This window comes from Pteronotus mesoamericanus, unplaced genomic scaffold, assembly GCF_021234165.1.
Source record: "Pteronotus mesoamericanus isolate MK-2021 breed Mesoamerican mustached bat unplaced genomic scaffold, CSHL_Meso_final contig_40, whole genome shotgun sequence".
Lineage (NCBI taxonomy): Eukaryota > Metazoa > Chordata > Mammalia > Chiroptera > Mormoopidae > Pteronotus > Pteronotus mesoamericanus.
The window spans coordinates 15,069,947-15,090,844 of record NW_026555150.1 but is presented as its reverse complement, the minus strand read 5'-3'; the positions used below and the strand labels follow the sequence as shown (position 1 = coordinate 15,090,844).

Here is a 20,898-nt window from a genome sequence, read left to right as displayed (position 1 = left end):
CAACACCATTTATTTTTATTTTTTTATTTATTGTTGTTCGGTTACAGTTGTCCCACCTTTTCCCCATTGCTCACCTCTATCCCACCCCCACTCCCACAGTCAATTCCCCACATTGTCCATGCCCGTGGGTCCTCTATTTGTGTTCCTTGTTGAAGAGACTGTCTTTACTCCATTGTATGCTCTTGCCTCCTTTGTCAAATATTAATTAAAAAAATATGGAATACTTCATGGATTTGCATGCCATTCTTGCACAGGGGCCATGCTAATCTGTCAGTCATTCCATTTTAGTATATGTTGCTGCCAAAGCAAGCACTGAAAAAAAATTAAATAGTATTTTTAATACTGTATTTGAATGTTTTAGTCAGTAGATTTTCCCTCTGAAACTTTTACAATAACTTTTCTAAGATTTGTTTATCTAACCTTTGTAAGGTCAGGAGGGCAGTTACTATTTATCCCTCTCTAGCAAATGAGGAAACTGAGGCTCTGAGAATTGAAGTCACTTGCCATATACAAGAAGGCCTCTCACTGAGGAAGAGGCAGGACCAAATTTGGCATCCATAACATAATCTGACCCTGTTTTCTTTCCACTTACCACAGGTTAAAGAAAAAGACAGCACAAGAGTAGCCACACGATTATCCACTAAAATAAAACCAAAGCATCTGAGGACATTTCAGGATTATTAAATCAGTTGGAAATATCTCCTCACTTTGGAAATTACAAAGTACACTTGGGTTATTTGGTGAGGGGGAAAACATTGAGACATGAGTAACTGCATTTGTCATGTATATTGAAGGCCTTTGGGTTGTAAACTGTGACATAGACCCAGAGCAATGGCACTTGGAGTGGGGCACATAGCTAGCTGCTTTCTCTCCCTCACTCCCTCATGGCTCCCTATCCTCTTCTCACTTATGGGGAAGTAACGAGTATTCTGGAAGGAGGGGGCCCATACTCAGAAAGTAGGGAGCTGGGGCACTATTGCCCAGACTTTAAGAAGGAAGAGGACATTTCCTAGAGTGCAGTGTCTCCTGGCCCAAAGTCAGATACACACCCCACCTCTACTTTTGAGGCTGGCTGTAGAGGTAACTGTTAGTTTGAAGTCATTTCTTCTAAAAGGCACATCCCAATGGGTCTGAGTCTGGATTTGTATATGTGCTGCTATCCAATTGAGAGTACAGTGTTCTTTGTGATGTGAAGAGCAAGTTAAGTTCGTGCAAAGTAGAAAGACTTCAGAATAGTCCAGAGAAGAGGAGGATGGGGTTCCAAATTAATCCTAGTCATGGAACCCCCAAGGCTTTACTTTTGCTAGCCCCTCTGGTCTTGGCAAGACTTAGAGTCATTATTTTCCGATGCTGTGGGCTATAGAGTGCCCTGTAAAGCTCTCTTTCCCACAAGGGAGTGCTGAGAGTTGGGCTCCAGTTCAGATTATCTCAAGGAATGACCATTGTAGATACATAGATAACACACTCACAATCAGCCCAGGAAATAAATTCCATACACGAACCACTTATATTTGAAAGGCCCCAATTTCTGAAGGCCAGACTATTTAATCTACAGTTAAGGAAAGAATTTCTGAAATTTTCTGTGAGCCTTCCAAGGTTTCATGCATATCATCTATCTCACTAGGTAAAAGGCATAGAAAAGGGAGATGCTTTTTTTTTGATACAACAGGGTATGATGGGAAAATCAGTACACAAGAGGGCATTTTGTAAAATTTAATCTAAAGATAAGAGTTTTGCTAATTATTTAATAAGTGTATGGAAGAAAACAATGTCCTTCGTCTAAAATTTTTATATGAAATAGCTCATTACTCCCAAAATCCTAGATAAGGCTCTAGTTTATGGTAGGGGCTAGATGGACACTTGGAAGAGATATTGTAGAGAGAATTTGGGCATGGGACAGGAGATTGGGCTGGATAATTCACTAATTCAAGCCTGAGATTCTGTGAAAACTAGAGGTGCCAATCTATTTTCTTAAGCAAATTGTACTCTCTAAAGTATAAAATTATAGAGATTGAGAACAAACTAATGGTCACTAGAGGTTAGGGATGGTGGGGGTGGGGTAAGTGTGACTATAAAGGGGTACAACAGGGTGGGGTGAATTTTGTGGTGATGGAATAGTTTCATTTCTTGATTGTGGTGATGGTTCCACAAATCTATATCTGCAATAAAGTAACTATTCACACATATTATACTTATGTCAAATTTCTGTTCCTTATATGGTACTATAATTTATTTAAAGAGTTCTACTTTTATTTATTTTATTTTTTTAATTTTTTTAAATTTATTTTTAGACAGAGGAGAAAGGAGGGAGAAAGAGAGGGAGAGAAACATCAATGTGTGTGTGTGGTTGCCTCTCGTGTGCCCCCCACTGGGGACTTGGCCTGCAACCAGGCATGTGCCCTGACTGGGAATCAAACTGGCGACTCTTTGTTTCGCAGGCCGGTGCTCCATCCACTGAGCCACACCAGCCAGGACTATATGGTACTATAATTATGTGTGAGATAATCATTGGGGAAGACTGGGTGAAGGGCAACTTCCTGTAAATCTATAATTATTTCAAAATAAGTTTAAAAAATCTCAAGCACAATTCTGCATTTTTAAAGTACCCTACAAAACCCTTTGCTTATCCAATTTTTCTCTTGAGAGAAAACTACCCACCCACACCATAACTTTTTGATTTTTGAGAATTAGAACTACAGACTGAGGGACAAACTGTTACTTTTCTGTCTTAATTTATTCATTGGGGAAAAAAGTCAGTGAACACCTGTGTCCTTTTATTTTAACATCAGGAGATCTGATGTTTTGGATGCAGGTATTTGATTTGTAATGCCTTGAGCAGACTGGAAAGATTCTACATCTGACTAAGCCAGCTCTTCTCCCTGTCACAGAAAAAAAAACAACACAGAAATAAGGTACATTTCTTTCATGCCTTTGATGTGAATAGAAGCATAAGGGTAGGAAGGAGGGAGACAGGTTTTGTGGTTCTGAAATAAGAGGTACTGCGCTACCACCCAGAGGAGAGAGGCTCCTTTCAGCTTAGTGGGAACTGTGTTTCTGAGGTTGAGAAATGTGGAGAAATTGTCCCAGGAGGTCAGGCACTTGGAGGAATAACAATTCAGCTAGCTTCAGAGAGCGGGCAGTTTGAGTCAAATGTGGAAATGTCCGTGCAATGGGCGCCCACGATGACGAGTATGACTACCTCTTCAAAGTTGTCCTTATTGGAGATTCTGGTGTTGGAAAGAGTAATCTTCTGTCTCAATTTACTTGAAATGAGTTTAACCTTGAAAGCAAGAGCACCATTGAAGTAGAGATTGCAATAAGAAGCATCCAGGTTGATGGGAAAACAATAAAGTCACGGATATGGGACACAGCTAGGCAAGAGCAATATCAAGCTATAACATCAGCATAATATTGTGGAGCTGTAGGTTCCTTATTGGTTTATGACATTGCTAAATATCTCACCTATGAAATGTAGAGCTATGGCTGAAAGAACTGAGAGAGCATGCTGATAGTAATATTGTTATCATGCTTGTGGGCAATAAGAATGATTTGCATCATCTCGGGGCAGTTTCTACAGATGAAGCAAGAGCTTTTACAGAAAAAAATGGTTTGTCATTCATTGAAACATCAGCTCTAGACTCTATAAATGTAGAAGCTGCTTTTCAGACAATTTTGACAGATATACCACATTATTTCCCAGAAGCAAATGTCAGACAGATGTGAAAATGACATGTCTTCAAGCAACAATGTGGTTCATATTCATGTTGCACCAACCACTGAAAATAAGCCAAAGGTGCAGTACTGTCAGAACATATAAGGCATTTCTCTTCTCCCCTACAAGGCTGTGTATAGTCCATTCCCAGGTCTGAGATTTAAATATATTTGTAATTCTTGTGGTCACTTTTGTGTTTTATTACTTCCTTATACTTAACGAATGTTCCATGTTTTAAGTCTTTTGATTTTAGCTTTATAAAATCATCCGTTTGTCCAGAATGATTGCGGCTTTTTTTTTTTCATGCTATGGCTTCACTAGCCTTAGTTTAATAAACTGAATGTTTGGATTCCTCAAAAAAGTGGAAATGTGAATCATCTTTCCCTCTCCACCTCCCCAAGTACACTGGAAGAGGAGATGACAGAACATGAGCTCTTCAGTGTGAATAGGTGGTTATAAGGGACAGGTTATAAAGGGATTTGAAGGGGAACACCTGCTGCAGGCTGTCAGCTTCCTGACACTATCTCCCATCTTGGATTTCATGGAGTCCATGCATCTCACTGAAACTTCTTCAGTACATTTCATCTGGCACATAAAACCGAGCACTTGACTATAAGCTGTCTCATATTGTTCTCTCATTTTGAGTCACAGGGGCCTAGGTTCAAGTCCTAGTTTTACTGTTTACTAGCTATGTAATCTTAAGCAAGTTGTCTTAACCTCTCTTCCCTGCAATTTGTTCATCTGTTAAATGGGACTGATATCTGCCTTACAGGGTTTGTAAAGTGTCTGACACCTAACAGGTGCTTAGCAAATGTAACCTTTATCTTTGTTCATTGTTTCCCTGGCAAATGCCTTGAAAGAGTTCTTCTTTCTACTCTCCACCTCCCTATCCTCTCCCCCCACAGTACCTAGCATAGGTTTGGGCACAGAGCATGTTGTTAATGAATCCTTGTTGGCTAGGCTAAATGGAGCTTTCCTGGCTACTTCAGTGATGTTGATGAAGACCCAGAAATAGGCATAAGGGAACATCAACATTCCATTTCAAAGATATGAAGGTAACATGCTGAATTATTTACTTCCTTGATACGTTGCTATAATAAAACTGTCCATGTGATAAGGCCCATTTTTGGTACAATTACAATTTTAGGCAAATATAATGTAGCTCAAGTAAAATTAAAGTCAATGGCTTAAGTATCTTGACAAAATGGCTTCTTGATCAGCTTAGCAGGTGTGGAACAGGGGAAAAAATCAATTATAGACTGATGTTCTTATAACCACAGAATTTAGAAAGTTGTCAAATAGAGCAAAAGAATATAAATTGACCCAGTCACATCTATACTCCAGTCATTGTCTTGAGATTATACTTTAGTCTACAGTCATTTGTGAGGTACAGTGAAAAGTGTAACTGATCAGGAAATGAAGACCACAGCTATAGTCCCAGATTTACTTGTTCATTCACTCATTCATCCAACAAATATTTACTGAGTGCCTACCATGGAGCCAGGTTCTATGCTTCACAGACATGATTCTGCTCTGCATGGAATTTCCTATCAGTAGCTGTATGATTTGTTGGAAGTCACTTCACCTCTCTGGGTCTGATGTTCCCCGTCTGTCAAATGGTGACACATCTATTTATATCATAATTATAAGAATTCTATGAGGAATGCAGGGGCCAGGGCCTTAGAGACTGGAATGTTTTCTATTATTGTCCTCTTTTTAATGGTTACATGAATAGCTTTTTAATGGTTACATGTGATCTTTTGAAAATTATGCCCAAAGTCTATTTCAAGGGGGCTGAGCATGTTCTGCCTGCTCAGTTTCCTCCTTACAGGTTGGCAAAGCCAACCAAAACCAGAGTGAGCAGGAACAACGGAGGACACTGTTACACTGGGCTGATGCACTATAGTAGATGGCACTGTATTTTGTATTATCAAATAATTTAGATTTCAAACATGGTTCCTGTTGTGGGTTAAATTGGCTTCCAAAAAATGATAGGTTCAAGTCCTTGTCCTGGGCACCTGTAAATGTGACCTTATTTGGAAATAGGTTAAGACGACATCATTAGGGTGGGCCCTAATCCAACATAACTAATGTCCTTCTAAGAAGAGAGAAAATTGGATACAGACATGTACATAGAACACACAGAAACATAGAGGAAAGAAGGCCATGTGAAGATGGAGGCCAACACTGAAGTTATGTAACTGCAAGCCCCAAAATGCCTGAGGCTACCAGAAGCTGGAAGAGGCAAGGAATGATCCTCCCCTGGAGGCTTCTGAGGGAACATGGCCCTGCCACACCTTGATTTTAAACTTCTAGCTTCTGGAACTGAGACTTCTGGCCAAGATGGAGGCATAGGTAGATACAGTTTGCCTCCTTGCACAGCCCAAAGAAGGACAACAACAAATTTAAAAATAAAAAATAACCATAACTGCCAGAAAATTGAACTGTATGAAAGTCCAACAACCAAGGAGTTAAAGAAGAAACATTCATCCAGGCCGGTAGGAGGGGCGGAGACAGGTAGCTGCGTGGAGAGGACTCCCAGACAGGCACGTGGAGGACCAGGCGCGTGAAGCGGCAGCTGGCAGTCCCACATTTGTGTGCAGATAAACTAGGAGGAACTGCTGGGGAGCAAGACAGACCATGCAATCCAGGGTCCTAGTGTGGGGAAAGAAAGCCTCAAAACCTCTGGCTGTAAAAAACAGTGGGGGAAACTCCCAGCCACACAGGAGAGTTCGTTGGAGAGACCCACAGGGTCCTAGAAACTACATAAACTCATCCACCTGGGAATCAGCACCGGTAGGGCCCAATTTGATTGTGGGTAGCGGGGGAAGTGATTTAAAGCTGGCCAAGAGCCAAACAGGCGGCATTGTTCCCTCTCCAATACTTCCCCCACCTATAGTGTCACAACACAACGACCTGGGTTGCCCCACCCTGGCAAATACCTAAGGCTCCACCCCTTCCAACATAACAGGTGCACTGAGACAAAGAAATATGGCCCAAATGAAATAACAGATCAAAGCTCCAAAGATAGAACTAAGTGATGAAGAGATAGCCAACCTATCAGATGCACAGTTCAAAACACTGGTAATCAGGATGCTCACAGAAATGGTTGAGTATGGTTGCAAAGTGTAGGAAAAAGTGAAGGCTATGCAAAGTGAAATAAAAGTATACAGAGAACCAACAGTAAAGGGAAGGAAACTGGGGCTCAAATCAAAGATTTGGAGCAGAAGGAAGAGATAAACATTCAACCAGAACAGAATGAAGAAACAAGAATTCAAAAAAAAAAAAATGAGCAGAGGCTTGGGAACCTCGGGGACAACTTTACATGTTCTAACATCCAAATCATAGGGGTGCTGAAAGGAGAAGAGGCATAGCAAGAAATTAAAAAATTATTTGAACAAATAATGAAGGAAAACCTCCCCAATCTAGTGAAGGAAATAGACTTCCGGGAAGTCCAGGAAGCTCAGAGAGTCCCAAAGAAGTTGAACCCAAGGAAGCACACACCAAGGCACATCATAATTACATTATCTAAGATTAAAGACAAGGAGAGAATCTTAAAAGAAGTAAGAGAAAAGGAGGCAGTTACCTACAAAGGAGTTCCCTTAAGACTACCAGCTGATTTCTCTAAAGGAAACTTGCAGGCCAGAGGGGCTGGCAAGAAGTATTCAAAGTCATGTAAGGCAAGGACCTACATCTAAAATTACTCTATCCAGCAAAGCTATCATTTAGAATAGAAGGACAGACAAAGTGCTTCTCAGATAAGGTAAAGCTAAAGCAGTACATTATCACCAAGCCCTTAGCATATGAAATGTTAAAGGGACTTATCTAAGAAAAAGAAGATCAGGAACTATGAACAGTAAAATGACATCAAAATCACAACTATCAACAACTGAACCTAAACAAAAACAAAAACATAAGTGGAACCTAACCAACAATAGAAAGATGCAAGGAAAATAAGACCGGCAACACTGAAAGGAAAAGAAACCAACAGAGACAAGAGGGACAGAGGGAGGGGGGGGCGGGGGAAAAGGAAGGGAAGGGGAAAGTCAAGGAACATATAGCAAGGACTCATGGACAAAACCAAAGGGGAAGGGCTGGGGGAGGGAAGGTGGGAGGGGGCAAGGGAAAGTGGTGGGGGGAAGGCAGAGACAAATGTATTTGAAAAAATTAATTAATTAATTAAAAAAATGTACTAAGCAAACAACTAGAACAGGAACAGAATCACAGAAATGGAGATCAGAGGGGAGGGTGAGGGGGCGAATGGAGGAAAAGGTACAGGGAATAAGAAGCATAAATGGTAGGTACAAAATAGACAGGGGGAGGTTAAGAATAGTATAGGAAATGGAAAAGCCAAAGAATTTATGTGTACGACCCATGGACATGAACTAAGGAGGGAGGGGAATGCTGGTGGGGGGGGTGCAAGGTGGAAGGGAATAAAGGGGAGAAAAAAAATGGACAAATGTAATAGTATAATCAATAAAATATATTAAAAAGAATAAACTCCTAATTTCTGGAACTGTTAAGAATAAATTTCTGTTGTTTTAAGTCACCCAGTTGGTGGTAATTTTTTAGGGCAACCCTAGGAAGCTAACACAGTGCCCAAGAGAAACAGCCTCACCACATACTTCTCTCTGCCCTCCATGCACTCATGGTACCCCCTCCTTTTCTGTACATGAGTCCACATAAAAATGATGCCTTGATTCCAGTGCTAAAAAATGAGGGTCTCCAGAATGGCAAAAGAACTTGTGTAGAAAACTGAATTCCATTTTATGTTAGTCAAGTAAGTCAAAATGAAAGGAAAGAGCACCCCTCACTCCTTTACCACCTCTGCCGCCAAGTTTGATTGAAAATAATAATAACAGGCAGGCATAGGGCCTACTGAGTAAACAGCATGGAAACTATCTTGGGAAAGCTATGGAGTCCATTTTGGGCACTGATAAAGGCTAGTGGGGTTTGCAAAAGAACCGACCTCATCTAAGGTTTCCAAGCACTGAAAAGTGTCATTGTGTTTTAGAACCAAGCTGTTAGCTTGTTTCCACCTAGACACCACTCTTGAAGCCAACCAGAGGCTGCTGTCCTAGCTAAGGAGGTGTACCTTCTGCAGGAAATTTACTATTTGGCAACCACCATAGTAACAATTGATTCAGGCAAGAGTCATAAATGGATCCTAAAACTGAGTGAAAGTTTTATGGGAAGCATATTATTTGTGTACTCTCGAAGTATCTTCCCATACATCAGTTATTAAGTACAAAATGAAAAATAGTATCTTTACAGTAGAATGATGTGGCAGACATCATCTTAACCAAGAAATCAAAGTTAACATCACCAATAATCATCATCTACCTTTTTGTGTTTTACTTCTGCTATAAATGTATAACCTCTCATCATGAGGACACATCAGGCAAATCTAAATTATGGAAAATTCTATAAAATAACTGGCATGTCCTCTTCTAAAATGTTCATGTCATGAAAGGCAAAGGACTATTCTATATTTAAAGAGACCTCAGAGAATTAAGAGACATGACAACTAAATTCAATGTGTGATCCTAGAGTGGATCATGGACCAGAAAAAAAAAATTGGTGATTAAGGATATTCTTGAAACAATTAACAAAATTTGATTATGACCTGATATTATATAATAGTATGCTCTATTGATGTTATATTTCTTGAATTTGCTAACTTGACTACTTTACTGTGTTTATATAACACAATGTCCTTGTTTTTAGGAAACACATTGAAGTATAAAAGGGCAAAGGGAACTAATCTCTGCAACTTTTAAGTGTTTCAGAAAAAGGGTGTGTGTGGGGGGGTGCAGAGAGATAACAAGATGCTAACAACATGAATCTTGGTGAAGGGTATGTCAAAGTTCGTTTTCCTGTTTTTGTATACAGTTTTCTATAAGTTGAAAGTATTTGAAAGTTAAAAAAATTAAATATATTATTTTGAGCATTTAACCATGTGCCAGATGCCATGTAAGGTGTGAGATATTCAAAGGAGAAGAAAGAGTCTATATCCTTATTCCAGGAGTTCACAGCCTGGGGTGGGAGGGACAAATAAAGAGGTCAGCAAAATGCAGTGTGATAAAGGATGCTGTGAGAACAGGGAGGAGGTGTGCTAAAGCCAGACTTCCGAGGGGAAGAAGGTCTGAGGAGGCACTTTACAGAGGAAGTTAGGGGAAGCTTAAAGTTGATGGAACTAATTAAGTTTGGGGTGCCAGCAGGACATGCAAGCAGAGCTGTCTCACAGATTATGGGATATAGACATGAGTTCTGGGCCTGTCGGCAGGAAGAAGAAGCCACATACCTCCTGAGGACAGACAACAAGGTGTGGATTAGCATTTGTCTGGGGGTCAGCCCAAAGTCACCACAGCCTCTAAGGTAACATAATCATGGATATAAGAAAACAACTTGAGCCCTAGCTGGTGTGGCTCAGTTGACTGAGGGTCAACCTGTAAACTGAGGGGTTGCCAGTTTGATTCCCAGGCAGGGAACGTGCCTGGGTTGTGGGCCAGGCCCTGGGTTGGGTGCATGTGAGAGACAACCAATCGATGTATCTCTCATGCACTGATGTTTCTCTCCCTCTCTTTCCCCTCTCTCTAATAGTAAATAACTCAAATCTTTAAAAAAAAAAAAAGAAAACAACTTGAGGCTAAAAGGCTGAACACAAGTATGTTTTCTGATGGCTTGACATCAAATTTATGGTGCTGTATAGTGAATGTCCAAGAGACATCAGCCCCCAGATTGAAAAATATAAGTAAACTGAATAATGACATGATCCAAAATTAGTTAGGATTGCTAATAATACACTGCGAGGTAAGAAGAGAATGCCAAGTGATCATAAGAAACTGAAGAAGTGATTTTTTTGTTTGTTTTTTTTATTAATTTATTTATTCAAATACATTTGTCTCTGCCTACCTGAAGAAGTGATTTTTCAAGAACAGGATGAACAGACTTCTGGTCAAGATGGTGGCATAGGCAGACAAGGCTGATATCCTCACACAACCACATCAAAATTACAATGAAAATATAGAACAACCATCACTCACAATTGTCAGAAATTGAATTGAATCGAAGTCTGACACTATGGAATAAAATAAACCACATCCACCCAGACTGGTAGGAGGGGTGCAGACAAGGAATGGGCTGGTCCCACACCCACTTGTGGAGGATAAAAATTGGGGAGGGATACCTCAGGAGCGAGGAGTCCCAGGCCAATGCCAGGGCCCCCAACCCAGGGTTCCAGTGCCAGGAAGAGAAGACCCCGCAACTTCTAGCTGCAGAAACCAGTGGGGATTGAGTTGGTGAAAGAAACTGGATGGAGCCCCAAGCATTTCTTCTTAAAGAATCCACACACAGACCCACCTAATAAGACTCACTGCCTCTGAACTCCAGCACCAAGGTAGCAGCTTGAAATGCACTAGTGGCATACAGGGAGAAACTGAAGTGTCTGGCATCAGGGTGAACAGAGGCCATTGTCCCTTTTCTGAGCTCTTTCTACACAGAGCCACAGAGCCACAGAGCTAGCAAGCTGGTGCCATATCTGAGACTATATCAACTTGGCTAACACTGTTTGACCCACATTGGAGATCCCCAGAGGCTCAGCCCCACCCAACTTATGGGCCCACCCAAGCTGCTTTTCCTTAGGAATGGCTCATGGCTCCTGTTTCACTACTTCTAAATCCTATCAAACAAGCAACAGCTGGCCTCAGTGAGCTGCAGGCCCAGAATTAGGAGCAGCCAGCCTAGATTCACAGCTTTGCTTCCCCTGGGAACCTCCAAGCCCAGCACAAGTAGCAGCCATCTCAGATTGCTTTATAGCTCAGGCAGGGTGACCCAGGAAAAATACAGGTGGGGTTGACCTTAGCCTGAACCACCTGGGAAACCCCCAGGACCAGCGCACCCAGTAGACAGCTACAGACCATGTTGGAGCACCACCACCCTGCCCCTGCACAGCTGATCCTCCATGGAGGCTGGAGATTGGTGGTCAGTGGTCACAGCCAATCCTTGCAGCTTACTGGCCTGGGTAAACTGATCTGCCAACAGCAACCAAAGATCAACTACAAGAGGAAGGTGTACTCAGCACAAATGAAGGGTGCACCTTGAGTATCCAGCTTGGGTGATAGGGGAGGCTGTACCACCGGACCCTACAGGACACCTACTTCATTAGGCCACATTTCTAAGGCATGGATTTAAAGCAGCTCTACCTAATACACAGAAACAAACACAAGGAGGCTGCCAAAATGGGGGGACAGAAACATAGCCCAAATGAAAGAATAGAACAGAACCCCAGAAAAAGTGCTAAATGAAATGGGGATAAACAATCTATCATATGCAGAATTAAAAACACTGGTCATAAAGATGCTCAAGGAACTTAGTGAGGACCTCAACAGCATGAAAAAAAGGTCCAGTCAGAAACAAAGGATACACTAATTGAAATAAAGAACAATTTACAGGGAAACAACAGTAGAGTGCATGAAGCTGAGATTCAAATCAAGGTTTGAGAACATAAGGAAGCAAAAAACAACGAATCAGAACAACAAGAAGAAAAAACAATACAAAAAAAAAAAACCCCAAAGATAGTATAAGCAGGCAGTGGGACAACTTCTAGCGTTCCAACATTCATATCATAGGATTGCCAGAAGAAGAGAAAAAACAAGAAACTGGAAATCTATTTGAAAAAATAATGAAGGAAAAATTCCCTAATTTGGTGATGGAAATAGACATGCAAGTCCAGGAAGCACAGAGTCCCAAACAAGATGGATGCAAAGAGGCCCACTCCAAGACACATGAAAATTAAAATGCCAAAGGTTAAAGATAAAGAACGAATCTTAAATGTAGCAAGAGAAAATAAGTTAGTTACCTACAGGGGAGTCCCCATGTCAGCTGGGGAGTCCCCAAGACTGTCAGCTTGTTTCTTAAAAGAAACTTTGCAGGCTAGAAGGGATTGTCAAGAAATATTCAGTCATGAAAAGCAGAGACCTACAGCCAAGATTGCCCTGCCCAGCAAGGCTATCTTTTAGAATCAAAGGTCAGATAAAGAGCTTCCCAGACAAGAAAAAACTAAAGTAGTTCATCATCACCAAACGATTATTATATGAAATGTTAAAGGGACTTATTTAAGAAAAAGAAGTTTAAAACTATGAACAATAAAATGGCAAAAATACATATCTATCAACAATTGAATCTCAAAAACAAACTAAGCAATCAAGAAGTACAGAGACAGAATCATGGATATGGAGACTGTTGTGATTGTTGCCAGATGGGAGGGGGAGAATGGGTGAACAGATGAAGGGATTAAGAGGTACAAATTGGTACTTACAGAATAGCCACAGGGATGTAAAGTACATTATAGGAAATGGAGTAGTCAAAGAACTTAGATGCATGACCCATGGACATGAACAATGGTGTGGGGGTTACCTGAGGGAATGGGGGGTGCTGGGTGGAGGAGGGCAAAAGGGAAAAAATCAGGACAACTGTAATAGCATAATCAATAAAATATAATTTAAAAAAGGAACAGGATGAGCTTTACTAGCAATAAGGATAAGGTAGTACCCAATTAACACAAGATGGGGAGAGATTGTTGTTAATAGGAAAAATCCTGAGAACAGTACCAGGTATCATAATAAAGGGAAATCAGTGTGGTAGTACTGCTGTTTGAGAAGTTGACTGGGGAATGGGAATTTCCACTCAATTATGAGATACAACAGCCAGGATGAGAAAGTACATGAATGTCCCTGGCAAGGGCCTGGTGGGAGCTCATTTTTTTCCTTTCTTCAAAAACTTAGGAAAATTTAGAAAAATAATGAGAATAGCATTAACTTAAACCATGTGAAATTGCCATAATGGGACCATTTTGGACCTATAGAAATGGCAATTTCATGTTTCAAATGAAAATGAACCTCCATATACCCATCACCCAACCTTCCACAATTTTTGATACATGGTTATTTCATGTCATCCCAAACCCACCCATTATGCTGGTAAACAAACTGCTTTGAAGCAAATCACAATAGGAGTTTTATTCACTTTATTTTCTCAGTAAGTAATGTATTCACATGCTCAGAATTCAGAAGGCATGTCACTTTGCACACCTTTAATATATATAATTTTTGTCGATTATACTTACATAAAGTAAAAAAAAAAAAAAAGTACAAAACAAAAGGGTGAGTGAAAACTCACCTTCCAAACTCTGTCACCTAGCAAACAGCTCTCCTTTGTTGGAGGCAACCGATATTAACAGTTTTTTATGCATCCTTCTGAAGATGATTTATGCATAAGTTAGCGAAGAGATTGCAAACTACTGACACTGATATGCATCTTGCTTCTTTCACTTAACAAAATTTTGGACATCAGTGCATAAAAAGCTTTCTTTTTTGAGCCATACTTTATTTAATTAATCAACTCACTATTGATGGACTTTTAGGCTGTTTTCAATCCATTTCCATTACAGACAATGCTGCAGTGACTTACCTTACACATTTATCTGGCACAAAAGCAAGGAAGTATATTTGTAGGAGAAACTCCTCAAAGCCAGATTGCTGTATGAAAGGGAAGGTGCATTTGTAATTTTAATAGATATTGTCAAATTGCTCTTCATCAGCTAGGAGTTATTTTAATGTTGTCTTTGCCATTTTACCAAACACAGTTTCCTTACTGCTCTTTCCACTTACTCCCAGAGCCCCTAGGGGGCCACTTCTTCAACGTACAAATTCAGAAACACCCCTCCCTTTGACCTGGGTCTCCTTTTGCCACTCTGTGGCCCTCACTGCCACTAGCCTGATTTTCCTCCCCACTTCTTTTCCAGAGGTGATGCATGGCCTGCTGGTTTCCTTTCTTCTTCCAAGTCAGCCTCAAGGTCGGTCATTTTACCACACTAGTGTTGACCTCTGGACTTACTCTCCCGATGAGCTTTTGTAGCTCTGCCAATCCTCATCCCTGTGGAAACCCCACCATACATTCTCTACATCCCCCCCACTCCCAAGCTGCTATTTTTGCTGGAGAAGGTCATGACTGCCTGTGCTACAAAGCCAGGCCAGCTAGCCTCAGCGGGGCCCCAAGGGCTGGGAGGCAATCCTTTCATATACCTGTATTGAATTTCTCTCAGGGATTGTTCCAAACCCCCTCTCTCTCCTCAGATACCCTATCCCACCCTCACCGCTACCCCTCAGTGCCAGGCCGAGTTTTGGATATCAATGACAGTACACAGGTCACCAAACAGGAACTTCCTGAATTACCTTCTCTTTACCTTGCCTTTCCCTGATTCTCTATATTTTTGCTTATGCCTACTCATCCCCCACCCCTCCGCTTCGTAGGAATGAGGGGACTTCCTCCTCAAGGTTGCCTGTTCCCCCTGTGCCCTTGACACTAGGTTCTCTTGCCTTCTCCTGATATTGGCCCCAGGAACCATCCTCCTTCCATCTGGGCAAGCTCTCCCCACCCACTAGTTTTTCCCTCTCAGTGGAAAAACATTCCCCTCTATGCCATTTTGATCCATACTACTATCAAACTTTTAAAATTTAGCTATTTTTAAAATTACACAAGTAATTCATGCCTGCTGACTTCACTTCTTCCTTCCCAGTCACACACAAAATTTAACAGAAAACTCAGAAAATAAGAAGCTAAAAGAAGGAAATAAAACCACCCACAACCCCACAACCAACTGTTAATATTTTGATGTATTCCTTTCCAATATTTTTCATATGCAGATATAAACATTGGTATATCCATATGTATCTTTTTCCTAAAAAAGTGAATCATAGTATACATCCTGTTTTGTCATAATATATTTCAGACATTTCACCTTTGCTATATGAATTGTCTGACCCTAGGTAAGTAATTTAACTTCCCTGAGTCCATTTCCTCCCGTGTAAATTGAGGACTATTTTAAGTAACTAACTCACAGGGCTGTTATGAGGATTGAATGAGATAAAAATACATAAAAACACATCACAGTGCCTGACACATAGCAAGTTGAGTTAATGTTAGCTATTATGGTCTTCCCACATCAATAAATATAGCTCTACATAATAATTTAATGAGTTCTGTCACTGCTATGTCTAATAGGAGTGACTAAAGCACTGCAGTGGTTCACAAACACATACTCATCTGGAACATGAGCAAGTTTATCAGTAACTCCTAAAAGCAGAACTGCTGCTTTAAAGTCTGTGTGCACTTGTAATTTTGATAGATGTTGCCATATATCCTTCATGATTTCTCTGACCTATCTGTTAAGGCTGTTTCAAATTTTTCACTGATACAAACCTAGACTGTGGAGAACAATCTTAAAACTAAAGCTTTGTGTAGATCCATGATTATTTGTCAGGGCAGAGATAGGGGAGCAAATTATGTGCATGGAAAACTGCTAGTATCACTGACACTCAAAGGGAAGAATGAAAAAGTTGACACTGAAAAAGACAGATTCTGGACCAGATTCTGGAAGACTGAATGCCTTGGTCTTTCACTCAGTCAGTCACCAAATATTTAGTGACCATCTACAATAGACCAGGCACTATTTTGTTCACTTACTGAGCAAAAAACAAAAAAAGGGTTTCTGTTGGGGGGGGGTGCTAATAAAGATCGACAAGCAATAAAAATAAGTAAGCTATTAAAAAATGTTAGAAGGTGATAAGTCCTATAGAAAAAAGAACTGTAAAGCAAGCAAAAAGGGATCAGGAAGGTTGAGAGTGGGGGAATATTGATATTAATAACTAATATTAATATTGCATAGTGCAAAATTAAATAAAGTGGTTACTCCATTACAGAATTTAAACTTATTCTAGCAATGAGGTATCACTGGAGTGGGCATTCACTTACATCATCATCAACTTTGCCCTATCTACATACCACCTGATACCTCGTATCTAATGATTTTCTTTAAGTCAACATACTCTGCCCTACTTACATTTATTTGAAAGGAAACTTTATAAACCAGCATAAATGGAAACCCAGTATTGTATGCAATGAAGGTCTAGAAAGGAAGACTGGAGGATACCTAGAACTAGTCTCTTTCTTTCAGAAATCAATTTGTAAATAAGGACAATAACAGCAAGCCCTTTTAAAATTCTGTACTTATTTTTTTCCCAGGTAGCTTAGTGTTTTACATGGACCAGATAATTTTATCTTCACAACAACTCTATTATGTAAATACCATTATTGTCTATTATGTAAATACCATTATTGTCCCTATTTAGGAGGAAACTTAGCCAAGTGATTAACCCTCCCAAGCACAATTTTCCTCCTAACTAAATGAGGACAATAATGGGGATATAGAAGAGAAGTGCCCATGGCTTCTGCCCACTCCATGTCATTCTTGGAGGACAAGAAAGGGACAGAAGTTCCCAGCTAGTTTATCATCTAACAACTACCCCCCAAATTCCAACAATTGAGACCAGAAATAAATTACTGCTTTAAAATAAAACACCTCCACTAGGGTTAAATTTTTATTTTTCATTAGCTTTATTTTATTTTTTGAAAGTTAAACATTTTTTACTGTTTATGCTATTAGAGTTGTTCTGATTTTCCCTGTTTGCCCACTTCCTCCCATTTCACCCTCCATTTCCACAGTCAGTCCCCACTTTGTTGTTCATGTTATTGGTCACTTTACTTTTCCTGTTAACTTCAATCAGAATGTTCAAATTGATTTCAGACTTGCTAGGATAGGAGTTTTGAGTAGAAGAACAGAAGAAAATACACCCTTGGATCATCGGCCCTGGCATCTTCTGGAAGACAGAAGACCTGGGAAGATTTCAGTGGGAGGAGGGAGGGTTGGCACTTGGGCATCTGAAGGGAAAGAGGCAGCAGCAAACAAGGAGTGAAGAAATGAAAGGCAAACTGTATCATCATCAGTTGTCTATAATTCAAGCCCTTTGGGTGAAAGAAGCAGAATATAAGTACAATAAGCATTACATTGGTAGAGTGAGAGTGCCTAGGCTCTATTAACATGCTTAGTTACTCAAAGCACACTACTGCTATTCAACTTCCTGAAAAGTGTGCTTTGTTTCTACAAAAAGACATTTTCATTCACAGGAAATAATATGGGAATTTCAACCATTCAACTGAAGAAATTTGAAACAGAAATATGTCTTTTCCTGGTTTTAGTTATTATCAAAAAATGAGAATTCTAAGTCACACAGATGAACCGAGGTTCCATGAAAGGCTTACAACCAAGAGAAGTTCAATATAATGTAGTAACCCTGGAATGTAAACACTGGTGCTGTCCTTCAATATTTGATTTATGAAAAGAAGATACACCATTGTATAGAACATTGTATGTTTTTTGTTGTTTCAACACATTTGTCTCCATTTACCTGACACTACTTTTGCCTGCGCCCCTCCCCCCAATCCTTCCCACCTTGGCTTCATCCATGTGTCCTTCACACCTGTTCCTTGATCTGACCCTTCCCCTTCCCCTCCCTGCTACTCCCTCCCTCCCTTCCTCCTTTCCTCCCCTGTCTATTTCTTCATTCTTTCAATGCTGCTGGTCATATTTTTCTTGCCTGCTTGCTTTGCTGATCAAGTTCCACTTATAGGTGAGATCATATGATATTTGTCTTTTGTCCCCTGGCTTATTTCACTTAGCATAATGCTCTCCAGTTCCATCCATGCTGTCATGAAGGGTAGTAGCTCGCTCTTTCTTTCTGCTGTATAGTATTCCATTGTGTAAATGTACCATAGTTTTTTGATCCATTCATTTACTGATGGGCAATTAGGCTGCTTCCAGCACTTGGCTATTGTAAATTGTGCTGCTATGAACATTGGGGTGCATAGGTTCTTTTGAATGGGTGTTTTGGGATTCATAGGGTATAATCCCAGCAGTGGAATCACAGGGTCAAAAGGCAGTTCGATTTTTAGTTTTTGAGGAAATTCCACACTGTTTTCCACAATGAATGTGCCAATTCCCACCAATAGTGTACTAGGGTTCCCTTTTCTTCAAAACCTCGCCAGGACCCGTTGTTTGTTGATTTATTTCTGATGGCCATTCTGACTGCTGTGAAGTGCTATCTCACTGTGGTTTTAATTTGCATTTCTCTGATGGCTAGTGATGATGAGCATAATTTCATATGTCTCTGGGCCCTGTCTATGTTCCCCCTTGGAGAAGTGCCTGTTCTGGGCCTCTGCCCATTTTTTAATTGGATTGTTTGTCTTTCTGGAGTGGAGACATGTGAGTTCTTTATAAATTTTGGATATCAAACTCATGTCTGAGGTATAATTGGCAAATATATTTTCCCATACGGTTGGTTCTTTTTCATTTTGCTAATGTTTTCTTTAGCCATGCAGAAGCTTCTTATTTTGATGAAGTCCCAATTGTTTAATCTTTCCTTTATGTCCCTTGTTCTAGGAGACATATCGGTGAAAATATTGCTGCATGGGATATCTGAGATTTTCCTTCCTATGTTCTCCTCTAGCACTTTTATGGTGTCACGATGTACATTTAAGTGTTTTATCCATCTTGAGTTTATTTTTGTGTATGGTGTAAGTTGGTGGTCAAATTTCAATTTTTTGCATGTAGCTGTCCAGCTCTCCCAACACCATTTGTTGAAGATGCTATTTTTACTCCATTTTAAGCTTGTTCCCCTTTTGCTGAATATTAATTGACCATAGAAACAAGGGTTTATTTCTGGGCTCTCTGTTCTGTTCTATTGATCTATGTGTCTATTCTTATGCTAGTATGCCAGTACCAGACTGGTTTTTTTAAAAGATTTTATTTAGTTAGTTTTTTTATTTTTATTTTTCCTTTAATTTATAAGTCATGTTTATTCTATTATAGTTGTCTCAATTTTTACCCCTTTACCCTCATCCACCCATCCCACCCCCACTCCCAACACCCACAGTCAATTCCCACTCTGTTGTCCATTTCCACGGGTCATTCATACATGTTCTTTGTCTCATCCCTTCCCCTTCTTTCCACCATTGTCCTCTTTCCCCATCCCCTCTGGTCACTTTCAGTCCACCAGACTGTTTTGATTACAGTGGCCCTGTAATATAGTTTGATGTCAGGTATTGTGATTCCTCTAGGGATTGCATTGAATCTATAAATTGCTTTGGGTAGTATGGACATTTTGATGATGTTAATTCTTCCAATCCATGAACACAGTATATGCTTCCACTTATTTGTGTCTTCCTTAATTTCTTTCTTCAGTGTTCTGTAGTTTTCTGAGTACAGGTCTTTTACCTCCTTGGTTAAGTTTATTCCTAGGTACTTTATTTTTCTTGTTGTTATAGAAAATGGGATTTTCCCCCCCTGATTTCTGATCCTGATATTTCATTGCTGGTGTACAAAAATACCTTCAATTTCTGATCATTGACTTTGTATCCTGCTGTTTTGCCAAATTCACTTATTAGATCGAGTACTATTTTGGTGGAGTCTATGGAGTTTTCTATGTACACTATCATGTCATCTGCAAACAATGATCGTTTTACTTCTTCCTTTCTAATTTGGATGCCTTATATTTCTTTTTCTTATCTGATTGCTGTGACTAGGACATCCAATACTATGTTGAATAGAAGTGGTGAAAGCAGACAGCCTTGTCTTGTTCCTTTTCTTAGTGGAAAAGCTTTTAGTCTTTCTTTGCCCATTGAGTATGAGGTTGGCTGTAGGTTTTTCATATATGGTCTATATTATGTTGAGGTATGCCCCCTTTATTCCCACTCTGCTGAGTGTTTTTATCATAAATGGGTGCTGTACCTTATCAATTGCTTTTCTCGTATCTATTGATATGATCATGTGGTTTTTGTCTTACCCTTTGTTTATGTGATGTATCCTATTTATTGATTTGCAAGTATTGAACCATCCTTGCATCCCTGGGATGAATCCCACTTGACCATAGGGGATGATATTCTTAATGTATTGCTGAATGCGGTTTGCCAATATTTTGTTGAGGATTTTAGTGTCTATGTTCATCAGCAATATTGGCCTGTAGTTTTTCTTTCTTGGTTGTGTCTTTATCTGGTCCTTTATCTGATCCTGGGATTAGGATGATGCTGGCCTCATAAAAAGAGTTTGGGAGTCTTCTCTCTTCTTGAATTTTTTGGAATAGTCTGAGAAGGACAGGGGTTAGCTCTTCCTTAAATGTTTTGTAAAATTCTCCCATGAAACCATCAGGTCCAGGACTTTTGTGTGCTGGGAGTTTTTTGATTACTGTTCCAACTTCATCAGCTGTTATCTGTCTGTTCAGGTTTCTGCTTCT

General features: G+C 40.0%; 2 pseudogenes; one reads left to right on the top strand and one right to left on the bottom strand.

Annotated features, from left to right (window-relative positions):
* Positions 1-209: 209 nt before the first annotated feature.
* LOC129073392 (uncharacterized) lies at positions 210-309 on the bottom strand (annotated as a pseudogene).
* A 2,860-nt stretch (positions 310-3,169) lies between these two features.
* On the top strand, positions 3,170-3,855 carry LOC129073318 (ras-related protein Rab-11A-like; annotated as a pseudogene).
* Positions 3,856-20,898: the final 17,043 nt, after the last annotated feature.